We start from the raw sequence: 18082 nt of genomic DNA on the forward strand, positions 1-18082 counted from the left end.
GCAGTGCAGGTGCAAAGGTTTTCAATAGTCCTGGATGAAGTGGCGTGGGATTTTTGTGCTGTAACAGCAGATTGCGAATCGGCCATCCGTTTGTCCTGCCCCAGGATCACAAGGTCCGTCCTTCCGCCTGCCTCAGCTCCCTCCCCCACCTTTCTTACAGGCAAGGCTCTACATTTGTCCTTGCGGGATTCCTTTTCATTTGTCATCCTCTCTCCCATTTACCAAGACACCGCACCATCCATCTCCCTGACGGAGCAGTCTCAGTTACACAGGAATGAGCGATGAACCAGCGCAGAGGAGAAGGAGGGTGGCAGCGCCTGGCGTGAAACCACCAAACCCACAAGGCTCACAAACATGAAATATACTTGGCACACTTTGACATCCTGGTTAAAATAGGTTGTTATAAATCAGCCTCCCCCAACCTGGCGCCTTCCAGATGTGTTGGAGTACAACTCCCAGGATCCCCTGCTGGCTGGGAGTTGTGGTCCAACACATCTGGAGGGCGCCAGGTTGGGGAACCCTGTTATACATGCACACAGACAACAACCCCGTGGCTCTTGGACAAGACCCCCCCCCCAATGTTTCACAAATAAATCCGGGGACATGCTTGCAACATCCCCGTGTGCACCCCGAGGGTCACGGCCCAAGGCTCTACCCTGAATTCACTTATTATGCGATAGCTTCTTTCCCCCTTCTTCAGATGCCAAGACGGCGCTTGTTCTTGGGGTCAAAGATATACCAGGAAACCGTAATGGCCCTACAAAAGGTTACCAATCGCTCAAAATACACCTCTGCAGCTGCCGCGCATGAAATGGCCGGCTGGGCACTGCAGGGCGCACGCGCACAAATATACCTGGGCATGTCGCAAAGAGGAATCCCTTCCCCAACTCAGAGATTTAACCGGTGGAGAGGCTGAAAGCAGAAGGCTGAAAACTGACCCATAGAAAATCTAGTAAGTCAGCATTTTCACACAGCATCTCCCAAAGGCAACCAAAAAAAGAGAGATAGGGATAGCTCCCCACTCCTTTTTTCTCAAAGTATCTCCTCTGGTTGCAACAGAGGTGGGTAACCCCCACACAAGGCCCTTGGAGGCCTTTATTATGACTCGTCGCAGGTACCCAAGCCCCCCAATTCCCTCCCCCCGGCAGGCCACCATTCAGCTGCTCTGCAGGCTGACGGGGTGGGGTGGGGTGGCGACTGTGACAGGGAGGAGGTGCGCAGGAATTACCCTTCCTGCGCACCATCCTCCCCCTGTAAATCGGCTGTTTGGTAGGCTAGGCATGTGGTGGTAGGGGGATGCGATGGAGAGGCCGTAGCTGTGTGGTGGGCTCCCAAACGCCTCCTCCCCGCTGCTAGCAGGTTCACACATTAAAGGGGCAATCCTACACATGTTTAGACAGAAAAAGTCCTACAACTCCCAGCATGCCCCAGCCAGTCATGCTATCTGAGGCATGCTGGGAGTTGTAGGACTTTTTCTGTCTGAACATGTATAGGATTGCCGCTTAATGACTTTAAACAGATCGGATGATTCAGATGTACATTTGCGCTGCTTTCACATCCCTGTGCGACGCCTCCCCTCCCTTCATTCCAATGCTCCTTCAGCCCTGCTCCAACACTTCTTGCAATGGGTCCCAGAGTCCTGGACCCACTGCACCCAGATCCACAGCAAGCCAACTGCTACCCAGCTGTGTTGGACCAGGATTCCCAGCGGGCATGGTCAGCGGAGGGCATCAGATTAGGGAAGGCTATTCTAGGGACACCAGGAACCATGGAAACATTTCCCGTACTTCCTGGTGACCACGGCTGTGGTGCCCGAGGCCCAGGCTGCTGCCAGATCTACCCACTACAGTAAGTTTGGAAAACAGGGAACCATGGCAAAGAGGCCTGGTGGGTTGGTCGTGGCCGGAGACCCCAATCTGAACTGGGCTAGAGCTTAAATGACTACATTTTCGCTGAAATGACTCAACTTTGGCCCAGACAGACCCAATGAGCTGTTTTGAGTCAGGCTAGTTCCGAATCAGGCCAAAGGCAGTTCACTTATCACTAGTTTAAATCAGCCCCCCCCCCCCGCCCCACAGGCAATTCAAAGCTACGTGTGGGCAATTAAAGCTTTCACTGTGCAAAAAAGCACGCCTCCAGTCCTCATGGTGGCAAAGAGACCTCCAACAGGATTACTGCAGCTCCAGGCCCAAGCCTGCTACTGAAGGGTCAGCATTGTGTCAAAGGAAGTTAAAAACAAGAAGTTTGTTTTTGCAAAGAGAATAATCAAGTTGCACGCTTATTCATTGCACGCCCCCCCCCCCCGTTAAAAATAGAAATGTGTCATATACAAGGAAAGCAAGATCATGCAGTCTCTGCAGAAGCATCATCTTTATGTCTCACACACAAACAGTTCTATGCCTGCCAGGGATTCTTCTGACGACAGTCCCCCCAAAAGTCCTCAGAGAGAAAACTGCCCAAAGCGCCAAGAAGCAGCTGCAAACCGACCGTTCCTCTTGGTACTTGTGGGAAGGCTCATCCCTGGAGCCCGTTCCTATACCAGTGGCCATGCCTTGGAATGATGGGCTTTGCAGGCAAACACATCTGCAGGGCTCCAGGCTGGGGAGGGGGGGCGTGCTAAACACAGCCACCGCTTAACTACGGAAGGCTGGTGCTGCTAAGGCCTTGTCTATGGAGCTCCCCCTCCCCAAGGAGACCTGCTTGGCTGGCTCTTTCCACTGGGCCTGTGCTTTAAGGAGTGCCTTCATTTTATTTGTTCGTTTGTTTATGCCAATGTCTGGGCATCGGGGCTGCATTGCCCCCTCCAGAAACCACAGGGATCACACCCCACCCATGCTGCTGAAATTGGCTGTGGTGGCAGCAAAAAACGCAGCGATTTAGCAAGAAAACAAGGCCCACGGAGCGAATGAGGGCCCTTGCAAGCAAGGTGCATTCCCCCCCTGCCCCTTGTTTCCTTCCAAAATGGTGGCGTCTTTGCAGCAAATGTAGCAGCGGGGGGGGGGGGTGCATGGCAAAAACGGCCATGGGGTCCACACGTGGCCCACCCCAGGTTTATGTAAATGTCTAGACTGATTTCCTTCCACTAGAGGAACTCAAAGTGGCTAACAGCACAGAGATACAAATAACCAAGGCAATATTGATAGTTTTATATTATGACTGCATTGATGATCTGAGAGTGAGATTTTGGGATTTCAAACCTTTTGACTAATTGTCTCTTTTTAACGCAAACCTGCTTAGATATTTTGTAAGTCTCCTTAAACCCAAATTGACTGGTTAGGCAAGACAGACAGTAACAAGCATTTGCTAACAAGGGCCCTGTACTCTACAGCACCCTTCCCCAACCTGGGGCTTTCCAGATGTTTTAAACTGTAACTCCCTGCATTCTTGATGATTGGGCCATGCTGGCTGGGGCTGATGGGAGCTGAACTCCAAAATATCATAAGAACATAAAAACAGCCCTGCTGGATCAGACCAAGAGCCCATCTAGTCCAGCATTCTGTTCACACGGTGGCCAACCAGCTGCCCACGGGAAACCCACAAGCAGGGCAGGAGTGCGACAGCACCCTCCCAACCAGTCCCCAGCAACTGGTGTACATGGGTCCTGCCTCTGATCCTGGACATAGCCATCAGGACTAGTAGCCATTGATAGCCTTCTCCTCCAGGAATTTGTCCAACCCCCTCCCTTTTAAAGCCATCCCAATTGGTGGCCATCACTACGTCCTGTGGTAGTGAATTCCATAGTTTAACTCTGCGCTGTGTGAAGAAGGACTCCCTTTGATCTGTCCTGAATGTTCCATCAATCAGCTTCATGACCCCACTGGATTCTAGTGTCGTGGGGGAAGGAGAAAAATGTATCCCTACGCACTTTCGCCACACCATGCCTCATTTTGCACACATTTAGCTTGCTAAACCAGGCTCAGGTAACATATGGCCCCAGAGACATTTTTTTGTGTTCCTATAGGCAAGCCTTGGAAAGAGGAAGGGCTGTAGCATGGCAGCAGAGCGCAGGCTGTACACACAGGAAACCCCAGGATCAGTCCCTACCATCTCTAGATAAGTGGGTCTTAGGTAGCAGGAGTGGGAGAGGAGACCCCCACCCCACGCCTCGCCTTAGAGCGCCCCTCCCAGTTAGAGAAGACAGGACCAGGATAGAGGGGCCAGCAATTTGACTCAGGTGGGGGCAGGGGGGAGAGAAGAGCTGTATCACCGTGGTGGAGCCCCTGCTTTGTACAGAGAAGGTCCCAGGTTTGATTTCCAATATCTCCAAATAGGACTGGGGAAAGGTCCTGTTTAAAGCCCTGGAAATCCACTGCCATTCAGTGCAGACAATACTGGCTGAATCAAAGGTGATCCCCGGGGAATCTTTTTTTCTGCAAAAGGCCACACTATGGAGGCCATGAGACCAGGGACGCATGGAAATGTGCACAATTCCCTATATGCCAACATCTCTCTCCCACAGACTCCACAGGGAGGGGCATACTGATCTTCTCAGAGGGCTTTTGGAGTTAGGCCAAGGCCCACATTAAATCCAGCAAAGGGCTGCAGGAGGGCCCAGAACTGTAGGCTGCCCACCCCTGAGCTAAATGAACTAAGTGCCTGGCCTGGGACAAGCAGCTTCCTACATCCCCTGGCTGGATGCAATGCCTGAAAAATCCAGAGTCTTCACCAATTGAGGTATTCAGAATAAATTATAGCCTGCATCTATTGGCTTATTTTGCATAATGTATGCCACGTCCAAGATCTTGGTTTTGCAATGAATTTTGAATGCCGTGCCATCTGTCCTTAGATAAATAGAGAGCATCGAATGAGAACAGGTAGTCTGGCAAGCCCGGAATTAGAATAAGACAAGGAGTAAAGAGGCCCAACCCTCAATTACCAAAATCTAGCACAGCCCCACTCTGCGGGCACAAACCACATATGACCAAGCTTGTCTCCGCCACCATAGGGGCTAGATACTTGCTTTTATTTTTTTAAAGAAGCATAAACACTGATACTTCAACCGTGCTTCAGTCTTTGTACTTGATGCTAATGAATACCAGCTAAATACCCCAGCTTAATTGGGTTTAATAGACAATTCTCTCTCACCACAGCATCCTGGAATAATTGTACTGGGCTCAGTGCTCTCACAGATGATTTTCTACAAGTCTCCTGACCAGACTAAAAATCTCCTGCATTTTTGGGGGGAAGCTGGTATCAGTTCAAAGTGTAGATATGTGGATGCATGGAATGTACACAACCCAAACCGAGAAATAGGTGACATTTTTAATACAAGGCATCTGAAATTAATGACCTTAATTATATCACAACAGGAACCTGAATGGCAGGTTCCAAACTGCCATAACCACAACATTATCTTGTTTCCATTTCACGTAATCACCCTCAGGAACAACTGACCCCCCCAAAAGCCGTAATCCAAGCTAAAAATAACATTAAAACCATTTTCCTGATCCCAGCAAACCCATCTGCTCTGCAAACCAGCAGCTGCCACCCAGAGGAAACTGTGGTGAACCACCACCTAATCAAGATCTAGCCTGCCAGACCGGTCAGATCGGTGGTGCTGAGCTCTCCCACCCAGCAGCAGGAAAACAGCCCCTACTTGGTACCCAATTAATCCAGCCTGGAGCTGTGAACTGGACCCCAGTTTATATCCTGCATATTTTTAGTGCACTCACACATGCCTGTACACCAACGGTGTCGAACCTCTTTTAGCCCGAGGGCCAAACTGGATTCTGGAGGAGCACTCGAGGGCCACATTCCAGTGGTGGGTGGGGCTAAAGGTGAAGGGGGCAGGGCCAAGACCCCAGTATATTTGAGCTCAAAGCTCTTGCTGCCTATCGCTGAGCCTCTGGAGGGGCATTTCACCCTTTGAGAATGGAGGAGAAACTGCGCAAAAGCCAAGAAAGTGCCACCCAATCCTTCCTCAGGGAAAGGAGCCCCGTTTGGCCTGCAGGCTTGAAATTCAGCACCCCTGCTGCGCGCCATTTCTCAATGCCGGACAGCTTGCAGCTGAACCGGTGGTCGGTCAAACGTTCTGTCCATGGCGTTACAGGTGATCAGAAAAAGAGAGCAAGGTCCTGATCTCCCCAGATGGCCCCACATTTCCCAAGGCCTATTTTGCAAGGAGACGCCCACCATCGTTCACTTCTTAGGCTGTAGGCTTCTTCAGAGAGCACATCCTTGAGGCACGTCAAGCACAAACCCATCTCAGCTCCTCCTCCGCTTTGCTGCTCCCAGCTATGAAGTCTGTAGCGACCTGGAGCAACTGCTCAAAGCCAGCCAAGCTGCACCTCGGCCGCCCGGCCTCCCCCTAGCGACGCATCCTGCACCATCCACAGGAGCATTCACAATAGCCCCTGAGTAGTTTGGGCTTAACAGTCAACGCTTGCTCCTGAAAGAGGCAAGCATCTCAGCTGGGGGAGACGTTCGCAACTTGTACGAGAAATTATGCACCGCAATCATTTGCACGTTCCCCCCAATTTTGCATAATTCATACTGCGATTTCCCTCACCCACAACTTTAGATAATTTATTCTGATAGCCAGGGGGAAGGCAAGGAACTACAGAAGGCACTGAACTTAGCTACTGGGAATGTTATTAGGCCATACCCTCTGGCTTCTGACATGTTATTAGGCCATACCCTCACTAATAAACTAATAAATGTTATTAGGCCATACCCTCTGGCTCCTGACATGTAATAACTAATAGTTAATTAGTTATTAATAACATAATAACTAATAAATGTTATTAGGCCATACCCTCTGGCTTCTGAAATGTTATTAGGCCATACCCTCTGGCTCCTGACATGTAATAACTAATAGCTAGTTAGTTATTAATAACATAATAACTAATAAATGTTATTAGGCCATACCCTCTGGCTTCTGAAATGTTATTAGGCCATACCCTCTGGCTTCTGAAATGTTATTAGGCCATACACTCTGGCTTCTGACATTTCCGCAGGCATTACCTGTGTTCAATCAAACTTAAGAGGGCTAGCAAGTTGCTTTTTAGAAATGAAAGCTGAGATTCTGAGGAAGCTGAATTCTGTGCCCGGTGCTACACACTGCACAATCTTGGGACCAACACAACCCTGACTAATTAAGGATGCAATCCTATGCATGTTTAGACAGGAAAAAAATCCTACAACTCCCAGCATTTCCCAGCCAGCTATTTTCTGTCTAAACATGCATAGGATTGGGCCCAAAGTATTCTCACACTGGCTTTTGGAGGGAAGCATTAAACCAGGAGGGGAAAATTATGAGCACAATCTAGCCATGTTACAGTGCAATCCCAACATGTTTACTCATCATGTAATTTCCACTATGCTCAATGGGGCTTACTCCCATGTAAGTGTACACATGGCTGCAGCCTTTGACACTTGTACATGCCATTGGTTTCAACAAGAGACTTAGGGTGCAATCCTATGCATGTTTAGACAGAGAAAAGGCCTACAACTCCCAGCACTCCTGAGCCTGGCTGGGGAATGCTGGGAATTGTAGGCCTTTTCTCTGTCTAAACATGCATAAGATTGCACCCTCAATCTATTTTTAATCTCTAATGTTGAAATTAACAAGAACGGGGGATTCTTATCTTTGGCCTGATGGTCCCCTAAGATTTTCAGATGGTTCTTTCTAACGTCCTTTTAAAATGGATTAAATACAACAACACAAAAACACTCAAGGAACGGTCCAGCCCAAAGGCCACCACTTGTTGAAGCCCCATTGATCTCAGTGGGAGAGGTCCAGGCACATGCCTAACTTTCCTACCAAAATTAACGGGCCTTTGTCACGTCTGGACTTGAGGGGGGCAGCTTCGCCTCCCATGACTCCCTTTCCTTCCGCTAGGCTGCACAAAACACTGCTGCGCTCCGCTTACGTTGTGACAAAAGCCGTTTACTCAGCTGGGGATGCAGTTAGCCTTGGCGGTTAACTTCAGCCCAGGGCCTGCCCCGTAGCTCCCGCACGGCTCCGCGTGTCTGCAGCCTTGGGGGGCCTCTCCAGTTCTGCCCCCAATTTCCTGCACCTCCGGGGTGCCTTCCACCTGGCCGGTGACGCTTCTCCTCTTGCACCTGCAATGCCTTGCTTGAGCCCAGTTGCCCGTGGCTTCTGCAGACCGCCTCCAAGAGTTCCAGCCCTTGTCCTGAGCATTTACCCACTCTTCCTCCTGCATATGTATCTTGTCCTTCTCCACATCTCTACCCTCCTCCTTTCCCTTCTGCTTCAATTCCCCCTTTATCCCCTGAATTGGCTTCCCTAGCCACGCCCACGGAGATCCAGTCTCTTTCACACACATCTCCCATGCCTCTTTCTGCAGCTTGGTGGCTTCCAGTTCTCCAAAACCTTAAAAAGTGCTGAACTTTTGGCTGGATTGTGCCCTCCATCCATAACATTTGAGCTAATCAGACCAAGAAAATCTGTTGCTTAGAAGTGGGTGCTGTTTTTAATAATATTTTTTCCTGTAATTTTATGTTAATGTATTGTTTTGTTTTAATTAATTTTAATTGTTTCTGTAAGCTACCATGAGTGCCATGTTTTTGCAGAAAGGCAGGGTGCAAATATAATACATTATATATATAAATCAACAACCAAAATATAATTGGCTCAGTCTTGCAAATAGAAGTCCCCCTTCCACCAGTAGCCCACACGAATTGCTACTGGCTTGCCTGCCCAAATAGACATAGATTAGTAATCTGTGGCACACTGGTAGAATGAAAGAGGCAAGCCCCTTCCAATTCACAAATAAACAGCTTCCCTGTGGTTGTCTGGAACTGGTTTTCATTTGCCATAGGTGAACAGGAAAATGGCTATTTACACTCACAAATTTGCTACTCAGAACCCTCTAAAAGTAATGAATCAGGTTAAGCATTTGTTTTGTATCTCCTCTTCTAAGAGGTTAGGAAATGAGCCAAGCTTAGAACAAAAAAGCTGCTCTCTGCTCTATGTAGCATGTTCACTTAAGCCTCATTACGGTTTTGCAGACATTGTTTAGCTATTCCTCTACTGAAAACATCTTCCTAAATTCCAGCACTTAGCAATAATTCAGTTTTATGGCACAATTTAGCTTAACAGCAGTTCCTTGCTTTTTATTTATTTATTTATTGCATTTATATCCCGCCTTTTTTCCTCCAAGGAACTTATTTAAAGGAACTTTATTTTATTACAGTTCAAAATCCTGCCCTTCTCCCATCATGGAACTCAGCACACGTATAAGAGGATCCTGGTCTCCCACACAGACACTGAGATCAGACTCCAAAAGAGTGAGAGGGGAGGCCTCCAAGAGGCACTAGAAATGCTTTTCATTTGGCCCAATGTGTTTCAAGTCAATGATTCTTCTTCAGAGGTACTCATTAAACAAAGCAGGTGTTTGGGGTTGCCACCACTCAAGTGACCAGTCAAAGGTTGTCAAGAGACCACCTGTTCTTTGACCGGGGTCAAATATTACCAAATAGTCCATGACACCATGATGCTGAACGGACTGGCCTGCTGCCTGCTTCGCATATAGGTTTTGTTTTGTTTTTAAAGCTATTGTTTTGCTTTAATTTCATAATGTTTTGTGACTGCAGGCTGATCCCGATGGCCCAAGAGAAAAGCCAAAGAGAAGAAAAGTTTAGTTTAGTGAATCATTCAGATTAGCAGAACCCCCGCTAACATTTCTAGAAGTTCTAACTCTTCACAGTTTTTAAAAAGTTACTTTAACTTTTCACAGTAACAGTTAACCAATCAGTGTGTTTCTGTAATTAGCATAAGCATCAAAGCTGCTTTGAGGTTACATTATCTTTTCTTTGTCTTGGTCAAGTTAATGCTTAACAATACTTTACTATTAGGAACATAAGAAGGTTCCTTGGACTAAGGCAGACCTTTGTTCCACGTGGCTCAGTCTTTTACAGTGACTGGCAGGAGGTCTCCAGTGCTTCAGACAGGACTCCTTCCCAGCCTTACCTGGAGATGCCAGGGACTGAACCTGGCTGGGTTATTTTGCATGCAAGACATGCACTCGCCACTGAACTACAACCCTTCTTATTTGACCAATAATGCATCGGTAACTAAGGGCGCAATCCTATCCAGATAGGCAGCCACCTCCGAACTCGGAGGCGACTGCCTATTCAAAGCAGAGCAGGCGAAGCGTGGAGGGGATTGTTCCCTCCGTGCTTCCCCTGCCCTGCATTTTTGGCTAGACAGCCAATTGTGGCTGTCCAGCTGCGGGAGGGCAGAGTGGGGGAGGAGGCTGTGTCCTACAGGCATTTCTGCCCTCCCCACCCAGGGACGCCCCCAGTCACGCCCCCCTTCGGCTGCTCCACACTCCTTTTGTGAGCGCGGGGGGGGGGGGCTGTTCTGCCCTGCCTTGGAGGCAGCGTGGATGTAGGAAGAGGTCAGTTCTCCAGGAACCGACCTTGGAGTGCAGGCTCTGTGGTTGGTTCCCAGAAAACAGGATATCCTGTGGCCATCTAGCTGCTGTCTAACGGCCACAGGATTGCTCCCTAGGCCTATTTTGACCAGCCACATCCCAACCATTTAGTGACCAGGCAGGGCTCTCTTCTAATGAGTTTATGTACAGCCTCTGGGCCTTTCTGATGGGGATACCACAATGGCTTCTTCCACAACAAGAGAGGAAGCTGAAACTAGGCATACGTGCAAAAAACGTGCACAATGGGATGTATTTTGTAACAGCAGCCAGCAAGTCATCTCCTCCAGGGAAACAGAGGCATGTCTCATTTCCCCAATCCAAGGACTGTTGCTGGAGCGTGGAATGAGGTTTGCCTTGCCAGTCCAGCACCTTCAAGAAGCCACATGTGCAGCATCATGGAAGACTGTGGGGCTCCCCCCACCTCCTTCACACAGTACTCAGAAGAGATTTTCAGGGGCAGCTAGGAAGGTTTCTTTACTTGTAGCCATGGGTTCAAGCGTCAGATACTTGTCATTTTTAATGTTGCCCACCATCAGCCTTCAGGGACAGGGCAGGTTAAGAATATAAACAGATGTAGAACTCCAGAAGATACCTTGGTGAATGTAAAATGTTGGACTGGGAGCCGGGAGATCCGGGTTCTAGTCCCCACTCAGTCATGGAAGCTCACTGGGTGACTGGGCCAGTCACAGACTCGCAGCCCAACCCACCTCACAGGGTTGTTGTTGTGAGGCTAAAATGGAGAGGAGGAGGAGGATTATGTATGCTGCCTTGAGTTCCTTGGAGGAGAAAAGGCGGGATATAAATGTAATAAATAATAATAAAAAGAAGCTGGTAGCAAAAGAAAAAGGAAGTCAGTACCAAGTATAGATGAGATAGTAGCAAAGCAAACATTTCTAGAGGGGTTTTGGTCTTAAGACCAAAAACAGAGCTTTGCAGCACCATACAGAGTCCATAATACAGACGAATAAGGTTATTACGGCATAAGCATCTAGAGACTCAAGTCCACTTCATCGGTTGCAATGTAACGCCTGTGAACTCAAAGTCAGACGCAGAAAGATCGAAGGGGGAAGAAAGCGCACACGTTACGATCTGGGGTGTGGGGGGCGCCGGGGGGGCACCCTCTGCGCTGAGACACGCACCGCGCCGAAAAGGGCCCCCGCCACATCCAGGCACTCGCTCCACCCGCGAAGCCCCCGTCCGCGCAACTTCTCCCCCAGGCACTGACCGGCCTCTTCCCCGGACCAGTTTGCGCTTGGCGGGGCTCGGCGCCCCTCCCCGCCCGCGCTTCCCCGCTCGCTCCAGATCAGACGAGCCGAGGCCGGAGACAGAAGCCTCCCCGCGCTGCCAGGGGTCGCAAGGGGCGGGGCGGGGGCTTCGTCAGCCACAAAGGCGGCCGCAGTCCATCAGAAGGGCGGATTAACCCGGGGGGGCACCCATCGCGCCATGGGGGGAAGAGCCGCCCCCGCCCCCCTCCAGTTCTTGGGGAGGCTGCGGTCCCTCGAGATCTCCTTGCCCCTCGCTCCGGTCCCAACTAGCGCCCGCCCCGCCCAGGCAGCAGCGACGGCCGCCCTCTGACCACCGCGCCCGCCGCCCCGAGCTCGGCGCTGGCCACGGGCGTCAACGGGAAGGGGCCGCCCGGAGCCCCAGCGCTCGCTCCTCCGCCCCAGCGGCTGCTCCCGGCGGATCGGGGCCCCTGCTCCCCCGGCCACGCGTGGCCGCAGGGCTTCGCTGCCCGGCTTCGAGGGGAGGGGAGGGGAGGGGAGGCGCCCCGCGTCCGCCGGGCGCCCCCGACCGCCCTCCTCGGAAGAGCCTCTCGGCGCCCTTCCTCGCCAGCGGGGAAGCGGCCGCGAGGACGCCGCCTGCCTGAGCCGGTGGGGCCGGAGGTTTGCTCCCCCGCGCAGCCCCCGCGCCCGCGCGCAGCCCCGGCGGAGGGGCAGGCTCCGGCGCGCCCCGCCAGCGGCGGAGCGCGCCACGGGGCGGGCGGGGGGCGCTTGGTCGCACCAACTCCGCGCCCGGCCGGGGGCTCCCCTCCCAGCTCTCGGCGGCCGGCAGCGCGCGCGCCCGCGGACATTTACCGTGCGCGGCGCGGGGGCCGGTGGCGCGCAAAGCAGGGAGCAAAGCGATCCCGCGGGGCGTCCGCGCAGGCTGGAGACCGCCCGGCTCCCATCCAGCGCGGCGGCGGCGGCCAGCGTCCGCGCCCCTCCGCGCAGGGCTGGGGCGCGGCGCGCCAATGGCTGCGCGGCGCGCCCGGCCTCCGCGCGCTCATTGGAGGCGCCGCGGCGGGCGGAGCGGGGGTCCGGCCGGACAATGCTGCAGCCGCGGGGGGGGCGGCCCCTCCGCCCCGCCCAGCGCGGGCGGAGGGGCAGGGCTGGAGGCAGCCGAGGGGGGCTGGCGGGCGTGCGAGGGGAAGGCGCCCGTGGGGAGCGGGGCCCGCTGGCAGCGCCCCCCGCCTCTCCCCCCCCCCCGATCAAGCAGGTCCGGCAGGGTGCTGCTCTTGTTTCCGAAGCCCGCCAAACCTCTTGAACAGCGGCGACGATGGGGAGGAAGAAGGATGTGTGGGGGTCGGGAGGGAGCAGCGGCGCCTCTCTAGGGGCACTTTCGACGCTCTTAACCCCCCCCCCCCGCACTTGTGATTGACCCCAACATACGTTTAGATAAAACCTGTTTCTAGATATCCCAACATAGTTCTAGATAAAACGCACCAAAGTTTTATAGCGGTTCACCACTAAGATCATGCAACGGTGGTAAAAATGATACAACACGCATTTGCAAACATGCAGAAAAGCAACCGTGCAGTAAAACAGCGAGGATATTGGGGAGAGCAGTAATTCATTCGCGAAGGCCAGCTTGAATTTAAAGGCTGTCACCCGTCTGCAAAAGGCCACCGGGGAAGAGGCCCAATGACCTCTCCGAAGAGAGTTCCCCAGAACTGGGGCTGCGACAAAAAGACCCTGCTCCTTGCAGAGGCTAAGCAGACCCGCTCCATTTGATGAGAAATCTGGGGAGAAGTGGCAAATTCTCTTCATCACCGGTGTTCAAAGTAGCTCCGCCCCATATGCATTCAGGACCGGAGAAAGGAAGGTGCCGTGGAGGCTGTGAGGCACCTTGGAGAGCTCCTTTAGAGTTCTGACTGAAACCCAGAGCGGGTGCACTGCCCCATCGACATCGGAGCCACTAGCCTCCACTGGATGTTAGGGTCTGAACATGGGGGTTTATTTAGTTATTTAGTAAATGTTGGCAGTGACGCTGGTTGTGGGATGCTCTCCCCAGTGAAGCCCACCTGGTAGCAGGCTAAGACTTTCCTTTGGTGGCATACAATGAGCTCTTCAATGCATCAGTTGGATTGTTTGTGGTTGTCACTGATGTTTTAGTTGTTTTATGGCGTGCTGGCATTTTAGTTAATCATTGTTTCAGCTGTTTTAAATTCTGTATGTTCTAATTACACCTGGATAAATAATCTAAGAAATAATAATAAATGATATTAATATTACATTTATACCCCACCAGTCCACCAAAAATGGAACTCAAGGTGGCTAACAATAATAAAATAGGTATTTTAATATTAAATTAATTAATAAAATACCAACACAAACTCTTAATTCAAACATATCAAAACAAATAAATTAAAAACGCAATCTGAAACACCCAGCATGCACCCAACCCAGTAAATCCCCTTTCAGCAGCAGACCAGCCTACATGCCAAAGGCCTGCCTGGATAGAAACGTATTTGCTGCTGGTGGAAGGAGGCAGAGCAAGAGCCGGCCTAGCCTCTCTTGTGTTGCCACCAAGCATGGAGGCGGCGCCCTCGAAAGAAGAGCCTCTCCAAGAGCCGGGCAGGCTCGCGTGGGAGACGGCGGTCTTTCAGGGAGCCTGGTCCCAAGCTGCATAGGGCTTTGAGGGTCATAACCAGCACCTTGAATTCTGCCCGGAAAGAGAATTGAAGCCAGTGACACTGTTGCAAGAAGGGAGTCAACTTGCTCCCTGGAACTGGCCGTGGTCAACAGTGTGGCCACAGCATTCTGGATCAGCTGAAGTTTCTGAACAGTTTTCGAAGGCAGCCCCGTGTAGAGCACATCCAGTAGTCCAAATGGGATGCAGCTAAAGCATGTGCCACTGCGGCCAGACCAGACATTCGGGACTGTCTGCATGCAAGACAACTGCTCTGCCACGGAGGTGCAGTGCCTTCCCTGAAGCAGGTTTCCTGACTGCCTCTGCTGCAGCTGCGCACAGCTGGCTCACCACATGCCAAGGACTGACACGTTCGAGCGTTTCCGGTGGCCATCACACATTCGGAGGCCGTGCACACTGGCTGTGAAGACAGGAGGCGCCCATGATTACATTTTCTTGAGAAGGTGTTGCCACGTGGTCAATTTTACACCTAATCTCAGTTTTAAAGTCTTCCTTGGGCTGTGCGTAGAAATAAGCTTGGCAACTTGGCAGGCCTGACACAGGCTCTCCTGCCGCCTGAGGCAGGGGAGCACACACGGCCCTGCTGTGTCACACTTCCCCTTCCCCATGTTGTGTCCTTGCCCCTCCCACTGCCACATTGTGCCCCATCCCCTGCTGCTGCCATGCCGTCCCCCTCCCCTTCCCTTCCTGCCACCACATTGTGCTGGAGGGCAGGTGGGCTCTCTGGAGAGTCACGTCAGCTGGAGGAAGCAACTGGTGCGGCTCTTCAGAACCAGGCATGGTGGGAGGTGACTTCCTGGGACATCCTGCCCACACTGCCTGGCTCTGAGGATGGGCCCCCTCAGAGCCAGGCATGTCGGCCTGGCCTGCTCGCTGAAGAGCCGCACGGACTGCTTCTTTGGTTGATGAGGCTCTCCAGAGCACCCGCCCGCCCGCCTGCCCTCGTGCTCATGCTGAGAGGATTCTCAGTGTGAGCCAGAGTGTGGTTGGCTGAGAGCAGCCCCCATCCTCTGTTTTGCTCTGTGGATCCCCTCAGAGAGAAAATGGGAGTGGGCTGCTGCACCAGAGATCCCTGCCAGGAGAGCCAGCCACTCTCTCGCCGTGGCATTTGCCACAGTGGGAGCATGGGACCAGCAAGCTCTCTGGAGCACCCACTGACATTGCTGAGTGGCGGCTGCTCCGGAGAGCCCCACCAGCCCTACTCTCCCACTGCAGCAAATGCTGTGGCGGGAGAGAGGTGGAGGGCCAGACTGTGGCGAGTGTGGGATGGGGGGGGGCTGTAGGCTGCAGTGGGCCTTCCTGGAAGGGCAGGGAGGGGGAGCAGTGCAATTTGCTACTCCTCCTGCTCTGCCACCTGAGGCGGAGATTTCCTCTCACCTCATGGGAGGGCCAGCATTCACAGCAGTAGCGGCTCAAAAGCTTGTTCTTGGATATATTCAAGATTAAGTGGCCCCAAAGCGCGCGTGCGCGCGCGCACGCATGTGTGTGTTTATTTATTTCTATACCGCCCAATAGCTGAAGCTCTCTGTATTTTAAGAATACTTATTACTGCTACTTTTATTTGTTCCAGCCACTATGTAGAAGTTTCATCACAAGAGAATAACAGGGAAAATTCACCCTGTAGTGATTTTTCCTGTTGTTAAAAACCCGACGATGACGATGACGACAACGGTGGTGGTGGTGGTAGTGTGCACTCAATGCACTTCCCCACATTGCAGAGGAGTGACTGAGGATGAGGCCACTTATTGGAACTGGGGAGAGGTTGGAGCTCAGTGGTAGAGTCTGTGCTTTGCATGAGAAGTCCCAGGCTCAACCCCTGGCACCTGATCTCTGGGTAGAGCCGGGAAAGACCCCTGTCTGAAACCTTGGAGAGGCGCTACCAGTCACGCACTATTGAGTGAAGTTAAACACTTTATTTCAATGGATGCACACATGCCCAACATGCTCTAGCTCTCTCTGAGGTTCCATTATGAACATTTTAAAATCACGGCTATGTCTTCCACCAAATGGAATGGAGTTCTGGTTGACCTCAGAAAACCCAAGGTAGAAAAATGAGGCTTCCAAACATTATGCCCCTGTTTTTTCACCTGTAAAACATGCAAGTTGATGTGAATTTTGCACACTATTTCAATGCACACGTGCATTCTTGTATGTTGCCCTTCAGCTGAGATAGTGCAGAGCATTCAGAATCATTTATATGCTTGTTGAAGGCTATCATTATCAAGTCTCGAATTGCCAGCAAGTAAGATCCATCTTTTTTTCCTCCACAAAGGGCTGTTTTCTGATTGCAATTAATTTGGCTTGGCAGCATCATATTAAACATTCATAATACATAACTCTATCGGAGCAAGTCTCTTCCAGTGTTGCTGCTCCAAGTACTAACAAGAGAGCCAGCCATATTATTGTGGCTCTTGTAAACCAATCCTAAGTGCTTACATATATCTATAAAACTCTCCTAATTCTTGCATTATTTAGGGCCTTGGCAGCACAGAGCAACGTAAAACTGCTGACTAGACGTGGATGGATAAGAAACTATGAAGTGAGCCGTCTTCACAAATTGGCAGCCATTTCCAGAGGAGCAGCTCGGGAAGGAGAGCGCCTGGTCTTCCGTAACAAGTGTCAGGTAACCAGACACAAAAATCTCATTAGCTTTCCTCCTGGGACTAATAACGCTTTGCATGTGTGTGTGTGTGTGTGGGGGGGGGGAGATTTCTCTTTGGACTGTGAAAGAAAGGGTTCACACCTTCCTTCCCCGGGTCCCAATTCTGCTTGGGTGGCAATTTACATTTTTTTTAAATGTGCGCATTAATAGTTTCCCTGTAATTACTCTCACTTTCCATTTGGCCCATGCAAGAGCTTGTCCATTGCAGCCCTGTGTCTATAAGCAAGACCCAATGCACTTGTCTAACCCAACACATCAGGACTTGAACCTGGGAACTGAGGGATGTCAGGCAGGGATACAGCTTGTGTGCCACCATCAAACTCTGGCCAAACAACCAGGGAACTTCAGGGGAACATGGAGGAACCTCTTAACAGCACTTGGCCAGAACAGGTCGTAGGGTACCCCCTTGCCCCAATAAAAGCAGACATACTTGGTGGTCCAGTTGACAATGGGACACAGCTGCTACCATTCCTTAGGGCAGATCATCTTCATCCTTTCACAACCTGGTGCCCTCCAGATGTTTCGGGCTACTGATATGTTTTTAATTTCTCGGCAGAATTGGATGAAATTTGCAGGGGCATTTGCCCGTTGATTAACCTTGCCAAATTTCAGATGAATAGGTGCAGGTCATTGCACAAGAGCAGCCTTTACAGTTTGGGGGTTTCCAAAAAAGAGTACACTTATCCCCCTATGTTTTTTGTGGGCAATTATGAAAATGTAGGCTGAGTGCCGAAGAACTGATGCCTTTGAACTGTGGTGCTGGAGAAGACTCTTACGAGTCCCCTGGACTGCAAGGAGGTCAAATCAGTCAATCCTCAAGGAAATCAACCCTGAGTGCTCCTTGGAAGGGCAGGTACTGAAGCTGAAGCTCAAATATTTTGGCCACCTAATGAGAAGAGAAAACTCCCTGGAAAAGACCCTGATGCTGGGAAAGATTGAAGGCAAAAGGAGAAGGGGACGGCAGAGGATGAGATGGCTAGATAGCATCACAGATGCAATGAATATGAACCTGAGCACACTCCGGGAGAGAGTGGAGGACAGGAAGGCCTGGTGTGCTATGGTCCATGGAGTCACAAAGAGTCGGACACGACTTAACGACTGAACAACAACA

The 18082-nt window shown here is 51.4% G+C and overlaps 1 protein-coding gene across 2 annotated transcripts in view; it reads right to left on the bottom strand.

Moving 5' to 3' along the window:
• Nucleotides 1-12672, bottom strand: part of RASSF2 (Ras association domain family member 2) — a 46426-nt gene extending 33754 nt beyond the window's left edge. Inside the window, exon 1 of one of the 2 annotated variants that reach the window (XM_084804191.1) lies at nucleotides 12476-12672. The gene's annotated coding sequence lies outside the window, so the exon portion shown is untranslated. Of the gene's footprint in view, nucleotides 1-10992; nucleotides 11041-12475 lie in introns of those variants that run through there. The other variant, XM_084804190.1, reaches the window with a different exon arrangement.
• Between the last annotated feature and the right edge of the window lie 5410 nt (nucleotides 12673-18082).

This window comes from Heloderma suspectum, chromosome 6 (genome assembly GCF_057233095.1).
Source record: "Heloderma suspectum isolate Gila_16-S chromosome 6, 16-S_ref, whole genome shotgun sequence".
Lineage (NCBI taxonomy): Eukaryota > Metazoa > Chordata > Lepidosauria > Squamata > Helodermatidae > Heloderma > Heloderma suspectum.